General features: G+C 43.6%; 1 long non-coding RNA gene across 1 annotated transcript in view; it reads right to left on the bottom strand.

Annotated features, from left to right (window-relative positions):
- LOC119355852 overlaps positions 1-1,266 on the bottom strand; it is a 9,659-nt gene extending 8,393 nt beyond the window's left edge. Inside the window, exon 1 of the long non-coding RNA XR_005171717.1 lies at positions 930-1,266. This is a non-coding gene — a long non-coding RNA (uncharacterized LOC119355852). The remainder of the gene's footprint in view (positions 1-929) is intronic.
- Between the last annotated feature and the right edge of the window lie 11,843 nt (positions 1,267-13,109).

Genomic DNA, 13,109 nt, shown 5'->3' with positions numbered 1-13,109 from the left:
AGTGACAGTAAAAAAGTTCCTACTCTGTCAGCCAAATCCAAATTAAAATGGCCCCCATCTGATGAATAAAATGCCCCTCCTCTGTTTAACATATACTTGCATAACTGATGCATGTTAAGGACTCTATAAAAAATCCTGTACTAATTCAGGCCTGCAAGAACGAACCAGTACATGCAGCATACCAAGTATAATTGCATAGTTAATGCATGTTTAAGAACTCTGAAAATTTCCCATACAGATTCAGGCATGTGAGAACCATGGCAATGACTCTTTGCGATGATTCTTCAATCAATATTGAAAGGAATATCAATATCAACGAAACTTCGCAGCAGGCAGTGCTACATGCAGCAACATATATGATTGTGCAGGCAACCTTGCTCAGGCCACTATACAAAAAATATAATTGAAATGTCTTGCCTCGTTTAGTTCAGTTCACACAACCTTGTTCTTACCCCGAAGTGTTATTTTGGAAAATATCATCTGCCTAGCATATAATTGCCTAACAAATGCTAGCAATGATGCACAGAATCAATAAATAGCCCCAGGTATGTTGAATAAAATTGCCAATCCATTGTCTGCAAAATAAGTTTGCCTCTCAATCCCAATCCCTGCATATATCCCCATGGTCGCTAGCTACGTGAATCCCCCAAAAATTGTCCATCAAATAAATGAAATCCATTTGATGGATAGGAAAATTGCATCTGAATGCTCCCCGTGAATCCACATAGCCTAGCTGTTGCTATGTAACTACTCAAACCACGGGATTGATGAACAAAAATGTCTCCCGATGTGCGTGCCTCTTCCTCTCCCGGTTCTCTCCTCTCCACACCCTCCCCCAGCACCACCCCACACACGACTGGGAGGACAACAGAGGGAGCGGGTAAAAACAGAGGGAGGACAACACGAGCGTAGTTTTTGGAGGGACTCACCTAGCGACTTAGCTCTGTAGTCGTGCGGATGCGCCTCTGCTGCACAGGCCGCAGTCGCGCGAGCTGTCAGCAGCGAGCGGCTAGGCTCCCTCGTCGCGCGGACGTGTCTCTTCCCCGCCGCGGTCGCACGAGCTATCGACGCAATAGCGACTGAAATTCCTCGCCGCACTGCGTCGCTCTCCCCCGTCTTGGTCGCGCGATTTATCGCCACCAATCAGCTGATCCTCCACTCGCCGTCGCGGTCGCGCGAGTTATCGCCGTCGAGCAGCTTGCCCTCCACCGGAGGCCGATTTTGTGCTGACGAACCTTATCACTATGGCAGAAAGAGGAAAAGGGATGGGGACGAATTGATGAGTGAGGAAAAAAGACTGGAAACGACAAATTGTGCCGATCGGAAACTGCATCGTGTCGCCAGGCTGTCTCACGCAAATCCTACGGCTCACGTGCAACCACTAGGATATGGAGTAATTTTGTGGTCGGTACTTCTAATGTTACCGGAATGATAACATTTTAAGTAGTACTAATTCAAACTAATCTAAGAGTTCAAAAAAAATTCAGACTAATCTGTATATGTCAAGTTCCTTTATTATTTCTATTTATCTATTTCTTCTTGAATCAAGTGATTTTCTTGAGATACCAGTTTACAAGAATTTTTTGGATTGTAATTTTAGGATAATTCTTCATGAAGAACATACTATATGGTCAGTGTGACAATCAAACTAGAGTTAAGCTCTAGAATCTAGATATAGGGTCACCGGGGCAGCACTATGAAAAGGTTTGGTATGTCTCTGTGCTGCATGCATCATTGCGATGCAGAGGCCGGGGGATTTCCTCCTTTTTGAAAAAAAATATCTCTAGCATGTAACTGTGAAATAAGGTGTTTTGTATGTTCTGTTAGCTCATTTCTTTCTATTCAGTGCCTTACATGGGTAAATATTGTTTGATATATATGCAATGCTTCCATGCATAGGATCCACCGGCTACACATGTGTCATGATTGTAAGTCTGAACACAAGAGAGTATTGATAGTTGAACCAATGAACACCAACAGTTTAGAGTGTATTAATTTCTTTGTAGGATGTCTATTGGCTACTATAATAAATAAGAATTGACAGTTTTCGACAAGCTTCAACATAGATTTGCTAGCACTTTAAAGGAAAAAATTGCATGAATTCATACTTGTGTGCTACATTGGGATGGAAGCATTGTACTTACCAGAGAAGCATATGTAAGCATTTGATATTTTTCTACTTAATTTAAAAATTACATGTTGCACTCGATGGAACTCTTCTCTATTATCCAAACCGTAGCAACGCACGGGCATTTTACTAGTAATTTCATCAAATATAGACGGGTGCGGGACGTGTGCCTTCCTAATCTAGTGCTACTATTCAAACTCTCCGCGCTTCAACCCGAAAACCAACTCTTAGCGCTTTGGCTCCTTGTAATCAAGGATCGCATACAAAAACAATGTATACTCGCTACTCCATGGTTGGACTAGAAAAGAGGAATTCTCGCATGATCCATAGTGGACTAGGCCACGTGCCCTCCACCTAATGGCCCTCTTCTATTAGGCCTCAATCTTGAGTTTTTTATTTGATCTCTTTCATCTTTTGATTTGTTGACCATGACTATTGGGTTGGACTTTTGTTGTCATGACGATTTTTTTTCATACAATAAATTCCTTTGAGACTGGAAGGTGTTCTCTCCTAGGTGAAACATTTATTATGGACATATTTGGATGACCTCGGGGATAGAAGGCATGGTGCACAGGGATATTTTAACATTTGTTATAGGAGGGGGAAATATACAACACATTTAAGGAGCAATTTCCCTGTAAAAAGCATTTAAGGCATACATGTTTTATTTGACATACATGGTATCTTCAAAGGCAGCTAAAAGTATTTATAAATAATCTATATAAACTGCTATACAAATTATATTTTGTAAAAAATATTTTTATTTGTTTTAGTGTAAATTTTATGTGAAAAGTACTTGGGCGTCTTTTCCCGTGTGTAGGATCGAAAGTATGTCTAGAGGGGGGGTGATTAGACTACTTGACCAAATAAAAACTTAACCTTTTCCCAATTTTTGTTCTTGGCAGATTTTAACTATTTTAGGACAAGTCAAGCAATCATCACACAATTCAAGCAAGCATGCAAAGAGTATATTGGCAGCGGAAAGTAAAGCATGCAACTTGCAAGAATGTAAAGGGAAGGGTTTGGAGAATTCAAACGCAATTGGAGACACGGATGTTTTTCCCGTGGTTCGGATAGGTGGTGCTATCCTACATCTACGTTGATGGAGAGTTCAACCCACAAAGGGTAACGGTTGCGAGAGTCCACACAGGGCTCCACCCACAAAGGGTAACGGTTGCGCGAGTCCACACAGGGCTCCACCCACGAAGGGTCCACGAAGAAGCAACCATCCACAAAGGGTCCACGAAGAAGCAACCTTGTCTATCCCACCATGGCCATCGCCCACACAGGACTTGCCTCACTAGCGGTAGATCTTCACAAAGTAGGCGATCTCCTTGCCCTTACAAACTCCTTGGTTCAACTCCATAATCTTGTGGGAGGCTCCCAAGTGACACCTAGCCAATCTAGGAGACACCACTCTCCAAGAAGTAACAAATGGTGTGCAGGTAATGAACTCCTTGCTCTTGTGCTTCAAATGATAGTCTCCCCAACACTCAACTCTCTCTCATAGGATTTGGATTTGGTGGAAAGAAGATTTGAGTGGAAAGCAACTTGGGGAAGGCTAGAGATCAAGATTCATATGGTAGGAATGGAATATCTTGGTCTCAACACATGAGTAGGTGGTTTTCTCTCAGAACATATGAGATGGAATGGTGTATGCGTTCTGATGGCTCTCTCTCCAAATGAAGAGGAGGTGGAGGGGTATATATAGCCTCCACACAAATCCAACCGTTACACACAGTTTTCCAATCTCGGTGGGACCGAATCAACAAACTCGGTCGGACCGAAAATGTAAACCTAGTGACCGTTAGAGATTTTCGGTGGGACTGACATGCAACTCGGTAGGACCAATATGGTTAGGGTTTGGGCATAACGTAATCTCGGTGCGACCGATTACACAAACTTGGTGAGACTGAATTTGGTAATTAGCTAACCAGAGAGTTGGTCAGGCAAACTCGGTGGGACCGATTTGCTCTTTCGGTGAGACCGAAAGTTACAAAGGGGAAACACTGAATTTACATTGCAATCTCGGTGGGACCGATTCGCTCTTTCGGTGAGACCGAGAAGTTACGAAAGGGAAACAGAGAGTTTGCAATCCCATCTCGGTGAGACCGAGATCCCTATCGGTAGAACCGAATTGCTAGGGTTTGGCAGTGGCTTATGACAAGTGAAACTCGGTGGCGCCGGACAGGAAGAATCGGTAGGACCGAGTTTGGCTTAGGGTTTAGGTCAAATGTGGATATGGGAAAGTAGTTGAGGGTTTTTGGAGCATATCACTAAGCACATGAAGCAAGAGGCTCATTAAGCAACACCTCATCCCTCCTTGATAGTATTGGCTTTTCCTAAAGACTCAATGTGATCTTGGATCACTAAAATATAAAATGAAGAGTCTTGAGCTTTTGAGTTTGAGCCAATCCTTTGTCCTTAGCATTTTGAGGGTTCCACTTTCACATCCATGCCATGCCAATCATTGAGCTTTTCTGAAATAATCATCTTGGAATAGCATTAGCTCAATGAGCTATATGTTGTTATGAATTACCAAAACCACCTAGGGATAGTTGCACTTTCAATATCCCCCTTTTTGGTAATTGATGACAACATATAGATCAAAGCTTCGACAAATGATAATAAGCATGAAATATATCGTCGCTTTGAGAAGTATGTGATAAGTAAGAGCTCCCCCTAAATTTGTGCATATTTAAAATTTGCTTTGGACTGCAAATGCACAAGGAGTTAGAGTCATGGGTTACTCTTCCATGTCACATACATCTTGGTGGAGCGCTTAAAATGATAAGAATGAAATACATGCACTCATCACCAAGAATAGTGAATGATCACATAAGATAGATAAGATAATAGCATTAAGCAAACATCAAGTGTAGCTTATGATCAAACACATGATCATCAATGTCTCACAAATAATGACGTAGTATCTCAAGCACTCAAAAGCAAACAAGTTTGAAAAACCACCAAATAAAGCAAGAGAGAAAAGCAACACTCTCTCTCTCGAAGCCTATGATCTATACATTTTTCTCCCCCTTTGGCAATAAGTTACCAAAAAGTTCCTAGAAAATGCATAGTACTAGATCGACGCTCAGGCTTGATCTTCTGGTGGTGGTGGAGTCCGGATCACTCCAAGGACGAAGGCTTCTGTAGATGCTGAAGTAGACGCTGGAGTTGGAGCTGAAGTAGATGCTGGAGCTGGTGGAACTGAGGCTGTAGCTGGTGCTGAGGTGGTGCTCTTGTGTCAGCAACTGGCACGGCAGACGACCTCAGACCTCGTGGCACTCTAGCAAAGGCATGAGTGGTAGTCCTGCCTCTCCTCTCCTGCATATCATCTTGGAGCTGCTCCACTGCAGACTGAATCTCCGTTACCTTGACATCCAAGTCATAGAACTTTTGTTCCATGATTCTCTCTAAGCTTGCCTGGTTTTGAGTTAGGGTGGCTAGTCCTTGCTCAATCCGCAGGGTGGATGCAATCAGGTAACCAAGCTGCTCTTGTTTGGTTTTCAAGAAATACTCAGATGCCTCCTCTTGAATTGGCATCTTGGCAGCTTTCTCCTTCCTTGCCTTCTCCTTCTTTGCTTGTGCTTGGGCAGACGATGGCTCATTCTCAGTCATTACAACTTGATTGTCCTTAAAATCTGGACGGATGGGCAGGTGTTCCTTGTCCAATAAATATATGCCCATGCCCATCTTAGAGTTGATGAGCTCCTGAATTTGAGGGGCATAACCACAGCTCCTCTTCTGATCTGCTGCAGTCCTCTTGATAGTCTCTACTATGAGGCTCATGACCTTGAATTTCTGTGGCACATCAAATACATGTAGCAAGTTGATTGCATGGCCTCTTATCATCTTGTGATCTCCAGACTTGGGCAATAAGGTGTGCCTCAATATCCAATTGATGGTTGGCAGCCCTGACAGAAGATAATGTACTGAGCCAAATTTGAAAGTGTCAAGAGCTTCATTGGGAATTTCCTTGTACATGTTGGACATTGAGTTATGATCCATTTTCTTCTTGGCATAGATATCCAAGGCATCTGCTTGCTCCTCTGGGGCATTGATCAATTTTGCCCATTCCTCAACAGTTGATTGGTACCTCGTACCCTCAGACATCCATGTGATCCTCCCATCTGGATAAAAGTGTGCCGTAGAGTAGAATTGCATGATGAGCTCCTCATTCCACTTTGTGAGCTTCTGCCCAACAAAGTCAGCTACTCCACAAGCTATGAAGCTGTCTTGCACTCCAGGATAGTGCTCCTCATTGTCCTTGATGTACTGCCAGTCAACCCATCTCATATCACAGACTATTGGCTTCTTATCAAGCAGTACTGTCTCATAGAAGTCCTGCTGTTCCTTAGTGTGGAACCTGTAGTCAACATCAGTCCTCCTTCTTGAAGCATACGGGTCTGCTTCTCTCCACTTCCTCAGCCCTGAATCTCTCCTGAGCTTCATGTCCTCAGCCACAGGATGAGCATCGTTGTGGTCTGGGATATTGGGCTTGAGCTTTCTAAGAACTTGCTCTTCATCCTCTTCTTCAGCAACAGTCTCAGGCACTGGGGCCTTGTTCTTCTCAGCTGCAGGAATGCTCCTTGTATTCCTCTTTGGTTTTGGCTTGGAGGCAGCTTTGGGCTTAGATGCAGTAGCCTCTGATCTTATGGCATCACCCATCAGCTTGGGTGCCTTAGGTGCTGGTGCAGCTACCTCTTCTTCCTCTTCCTCTTCCATGATGGAAGCCTTTCCAAGCACTCTGGCTACGGTCTTCCTGACCCTTTCCTTCCTCTTCTTGCCTTCTGTAGCAACTGGCTCTTTGGGTGCAGGCTTTTCAGTTGAAGCTCTAGCCTTTGACATAGGCTGCCTGCCTGCTGGCCTTTTGATCTTTAGACCTGACTTTGTGCCTTGAGCTGACTCAACTCTCTTTGATGTGGCCTCTTCTTCTGCCATATAATCTTCATCTTCGGAGTCTGAAGTTCTCTTCTTCCTCTGTCTGGTGGCAGCTTTTGGCAGATTGCTTGGGGTACTTCTGCTGCCATCATCTGAAGAGCTGGAGGGGCTAGTGCCCTCACTCATCTGCACTTGCTCTTCTGACATGTTTTGGCTATCACTCTGATCAGACATGCTGCAAACTCTGACTGCTGACCCTGTGAATAGTTTATAGATGAGGTAGAATGGATGAGCATCACAAAATGCAGAGATTTTTGCAAAAGAATGATCCAAAAACTCAGTTTTAGTTTCCCACTAAAATCATCTCGGATCTACCGATTTTCAAACTCGGTGATACCGAAGCAGTTGTGGAACCTAAACTAGTGAACTCGGTTGGACCGAGTCACAGTTCGGTGGCACCGAGACTGCTAGGGTTTCACAGAATTCCAAAATCGGTCACACCGATAGGTAATTCTCGATCAGACCGAGTCTCACTTGTGCAATGGCATAAGCCAAATCGGTGGGACCGAGTTTTTCAACTCGGTGGGTCCGAGATGGTTTTGGCGGAAACCTAACCCTAAAATTTTCGAATCAAAGCTAATCTACGGGCGTATTGACTGGATAGGAGTGTTTCAATCGTGGCAAGAATCATGATGATCACAATGTGCTAAGAATCGGATTGGGGAATAGCACAAAGATCGAGTCCATACCCTAGTTCGGCGGAGACTCGCTACGGCGGCAACGGCGGGGCAAAATTCCCATTGACGGCGACGGAGACCAGCGACTGGAGGCGGCTGGCGGCAAGGAGACGATCCGGAGACCACGTTGGCAGAGCAGGCTATCGCGCGGGCGAAGGGGTTCGGAGAAATTTCCAAATTTTGCCCGTGACTATATATAGCCCGACCCTGTCGGTGTGACCGAGTGGAACAACTCGGTGGCACCGAGATTCATAACTGCAGGCAGTTACTGAAACTCGGTGGGAGCAAAATGTTCAAATCGGTTGCACCGAGATCGAAAACCTAGATCAACTTAATGATCTCGGTAGGACCGAAAGTGGGGTATCGGTCAGACCGAGAATCATAAAGAGGTTTTGGAAGTTTAAGTCTATGACGAATCGGGGACTCCGAGCGCTCCTCACACAGAGTGGTTCGAATCTGACTTGATCAAATTTTGTGATGCAGCATGAATAGAGTTTGAGACGAGAAAAGCATAGATAGCTAGAGGAGGTACTTAGGCATTCTTGTCCATCCACTTGGCAAAAGAAAATAAAACCAAACAACCAAAACAACAAGTGGATGTCCTCGAATGAGTAAAATATGCAACCAGCATGCTCACACAATAAGATGGCAAATGAAATATGTGGCAAGGCATGCACAACCAATTCTAGCATCTATCAAGCAATTTGCGATGACAAGGTCATCTATATATGAGTATATTGACTTAGGAGTCAAGTGAGAGCACTTGATCATAGGTCATACTCATCGTTTAAGCTCAAGTGGGGTTACCACTTTTACATAAAGCATTGTTGTTTTCACATCTTTAGAGTTGCTTTAGCTCAGTCTTAGAGTAAAGCTCCCCCTAGATGTGATATCCCCCCTAAGAGGGATGAACTAACCTTGGGTTTTGTCGATGATGACTTCATGTAGATGTTGAAGATGTGGATGCTCAATGTTGATGTAGATCACTTGGAGTTATCCATTTGAGTGAATTGCACTTTCAATACCTACATGGGTTAGTCCCACAAGGAACAAACAAGGATATCCATAGACATAGAGTGATGAATACACAATATGATGTCCATGAAAACTTTTAGGTTACCTTGTCCCTTGTCTTACCAACAAGAGGGTTTGTGACTCCTTGAACTAGTGCAAGATGTGGAAGTTGATTGCACTTTTTCTTGCCAAAATGATAAGAGTGAAGTATGTTGGCGGAGTCACCCTCAAGAACTCTCTAGTTCTTCTTCTTTTGGATCCACACCATCTTGATGGGAATCCTTGGAGTTGTAGTCGTACTTGATGAAGTGGAACTTGAAGTAGTCTTGGGATATTAATCTTCTTCCCACTCAACTCCATTGGCATTGAACTTTCGTTCAAAACCAACACCTTGATTCTTCCGGTGCATTCCTTGCTTGCGCACAATTTCCTCGAATTGCTTACTCCCGGCAAGGCTTTTGTACACTCCTTTCTCTATAATTCCCTTCAATAAGCTATTTTCTTGCTCAAGTGTAACTTGGCTAAGAGAATCATTAGTGGAATCAAGAGAACTACTAGAAGCAACAATATTGGATTTAGCATGATCATTGTTACTACTAGAGGAAGAATCTTTCTTGTTCTTGTTACTAGACTTGACTTGAGGCATGTAAGTGGATAAGAGTGAACGCTTGGCAATGTGAGAAGAGCTTTTCTTGCGGAGATCATCATTGATTGCTTTTAAGAACTCATGCTCTTACTCAAGATTGAGCTTTTCAAAGCGTAATTTCTCATGAGCTCTTAAAAGTTCTCGATGATCTTCGAAGATAGTTTCATGAGCTAACTTAAGAGTGTTTAGTTCTTTAGTTAGAGCCTCAATCTTCTCCTTATCATTGTCATTCGTTTTATCTTAATTAGCATGTTTAATTGACGTTTCATCATAGTATTCATCACTAGAGTTGTCAACAAGCAAATCATCACCTAACAAGTCATCTTCATCACTATTGAAATCAACATACTCGGGGTGTGTTACCTTAGGACCTTTGGCCATGAAGCATCTTCCAATTCCTTCATTTGGTGAGTCAAATATGTCGTAGGAGTTGGTTGACACAAGTGCTAGACCGGCAACACCTTCATCTTGAGTATCTTCGGAGTCGGAGTGATAACTTCTCTCGGAGTGGCTGTCGGAGTCGGAGCCGGATACCCATTCACCAACATGAGCTTGATGTCTTCGTCTTGTGTAGCTCCTCGACGATTTTTCCTTCCTTTCCGAATCCTTGCTTCTTCGTGAGTATCTTCGTTCATAACGATCATCTCTACTCCTCCTCTCTCTTGGTGGTGATTCTTTGCTTCTTATTTTTGGAGAATCTTCTCTTCTCTTGTAGGGAGCCGTACACTCATTGGAATAGTGTCCGGGTCTTCCACAACTATAGCAGTTTCGCTCTCGACTAGAAGATCTTTTGTCATTGTAGGACCTTGACTTGAAGCTTCTATCTTTGCTTCTACTCTTGTAGAACTTGTTGAAGTTCTTCACCATTAAGCTCAATTCTTCATTGAAGTCTTGTTTCTCACTTGATGATGTAGGGGCTTCACATGAGGCTTTATAGGCACCACTTGATTTGTTGTGAAGTTCCTCTTTATCCTTAAGTGACATCTCATGAGCAACAATTTTTCCAATCACCTCCATTGGCTTGAGATCTTTGTAATTGGGCATCATTTGGATCAATGTGCACACGGTATCATATTTTCCATCCAAGCCTCTTAGAATCTTCTTGATGATGAATCTGCCGGTCATCTCTTCACTTCCTAAGCCGGCAATCTCATTTGTGATGAGAGCAAGCCTAGAGTACATTTCAGCGACACCTTCACCATCCTTCATCCTGAACTTGTCAAGTTGGCTTTGAAGCACATCCAACTTGGATTCCTTGACGGAGTCGTGCATATCAATCAAAGTATCCCAAATTTCCTTCGCATTCTCAAGACGGCTGATTTTGTTGAATTCTTCGGGGCACAATCCGTTGAAGAGAATATCACAAGCTTGAGCATTGTATTGCAACATCTTCAACTCATCCGTGGTAGCTTCACGGTTTGGTTCTCTCCCATCAAAGAAGTCACCTTGCAAACCAACACACACAATAGCCCAAACGGCGGGGTTATGTCCAAGAATATGCATTTTCATTTTATGCTTCCAACTAGCAAAATTAGTACCATCAAAGTAGGGACCTCTACGGTGGTAATTTCCCTTGCTAGACGCCATACTCTCCTAGGTTATGAAACTAAGGCTATGACCACCAAAGCTATGGAGATCAAAGCAAATGGAGACCAAAGCTCTGATACCACTTGTAGGATCAAAAGTATGTCTAGAGGGGGGGGGTGATTAGACTACTTGACCAAATAAAAACTTAACCTTTCCCCAATTTTAGTTCTTGGCAGATTTTAGCTATTTTAGGACAAGTCAATCAATCATCACACAATTCAAGCAAGCATGCAAAGAGTATATTGGCAGCGGAAAGTAAAGCATGCAACTTGCAAGAATATAAAGGGAAGGGTTTGGAGAATTCAAACACAATTGGAGACACGGATGTTTTTCCCGTGGTTCGGATAGGTGGTGCTATCCTACATCCACGTTGATGGAGACTTCAACGTACAAAGGGTAACGGTTGCGAGAGTCCACACAGGGCTCCACCCACAAAGGGTAAAGGTTGCGCGAGTCCACACAGGGCTCCACCCACGAAGGGTCCACGAAGAAGCAACCACCCACAAAGGGTCCACGAAGAAGCAACCTTGTCTATCCCACCATGGCCATCGCCCACACAGGACTTGCCTCACTAGCGGTAGATCTTCACGAAGTAGGCGATCTCCTTGCCCTTACAAACTCCTTGGTTCAACTCCACAATCTTGTCGGAGGCTCCCAAGTGACACCTAGCCAATCTAGGAGACACCACTCTCCAAGAAGTAACAAATGGTGTGTAGGTAATGAACTCCTTGCTCTTGTGCTTCAAATGATAGTCTCCCCAACACTCAACTCTTTCTCATAGGATTTGGATTTGGTGGAAAGAAGATTTGAGTGGAAAGCAACTTGGGGAAGGCTAGAGATCAAGATTCATATGGTAGGAATGGAATATCTTGGTCTCAACACATGAGTAGGTGGTTTTCTCTCAGAACATATGAGTTGGAATGGTGTATGCGTTCTGATGGCTCTCTCTCCAAATGAAGAGGAGGTGGAGGGGTATATATAGCCTCCACACAAAATCCAACCGTTACACACAGTTTTCCAATCTCGGTGGGACCGAATCAACAAACTCGGTCGGACCGAAAATATAAACCTAGTGACCGTTAGAGATTTTCGGTGGGACTGACATGCAACTCGGTAGGACCGATATGGTTAGGGTTTGGGCATAACGTAATCTCGGTGCGACCGATTACACAAACTCGGTGAGACCGAATTTGGTAATTAGCTAACCAGAGAGTTGGTCAGGCAAACTCGATGGGACCGATTTGCTCTTTCGGTGAGACCGAAAGTTACAAAGGAGAAACATTGAATTTACATTGCAATCTCGGTGGGACCGATTCGCTCTTTCGGTGAGACCGAAAAGTTACGAAAGGGAAACAGAGAGTTTGCAATCCCATCTCGGTGAGACCGAGATCCCTATCGGTAGAACCGAATTGCTAGGGTTTGGCAGTGGCTTATGACAAGTGAAACTCGGTGGCGCCGGATAGGAAGAATCGGCAGGACCGAGTTTGGCTTAGGGTTTAGGTCAAATGTGGATATGGGAAAGTAGTTGAGGGTTTTTGGAGCATATCACTAAGCACATGAAGCAAGAGGCTCATTAAGCAACACCTCATCCCTCCTTGATAGTATTGGCTTTTCCTAAAGACTCAATGTGATCTTGGATCACTAAAATATAAAATGAAGAGTCTTGAGCTTTTGAGCTTGAGCCAATCCTTTGTCCTTAGCATTTTGAGGGTTCCACTTTCACATCCATGCCATGCCAACCATTGAGCTTTCCTGAAATAATCATCTTGGAATAGCATTAGCTCAATGAGCTATATGTTGTTATGAATTACCAAAACCACTTAGGGATAGTTGCACTTTCACCGTGTTTAGGCCACCCCAATTCCCTTCCCTATCTTGGAAAATGTGATCTTCATATTTATATTTCTATTCAAGTATAACTGGTTGGCTGTTCTTTTTTGAGCATTAGGGGTTCCCCCCTGGTTCCATTTTTATTACATGAAACCAAAACATGTTCACAAAATTTAGACTAAACTAAGGTAGGAACCCAGATCACACTACATGCAATGAGCTTTGCTACACGTACAGGATGTTACAGGGATGAGGGGTTTAAAGGGTGTCGTGGTGGTTTTTA

Source organism: Triticum dicoccoides, chromosome 2A (assembly GCF_002162155.2).
Source record: "Triticum dicoccoides isolate Atlit2015 ecotype Zavitan chromosome 2A, WEW_v2.0, whole genome shotgun sequence".
Lineage (NCBI taxonomy): Eukaryota > Viridiplantae > Streptophyta > Magnoliopsida > Poales > Poaceae > Triticum > Triticum dicoccoides.
This window is presented reverse-complemented; position numbering and strand designations above follow the sequence as displayed.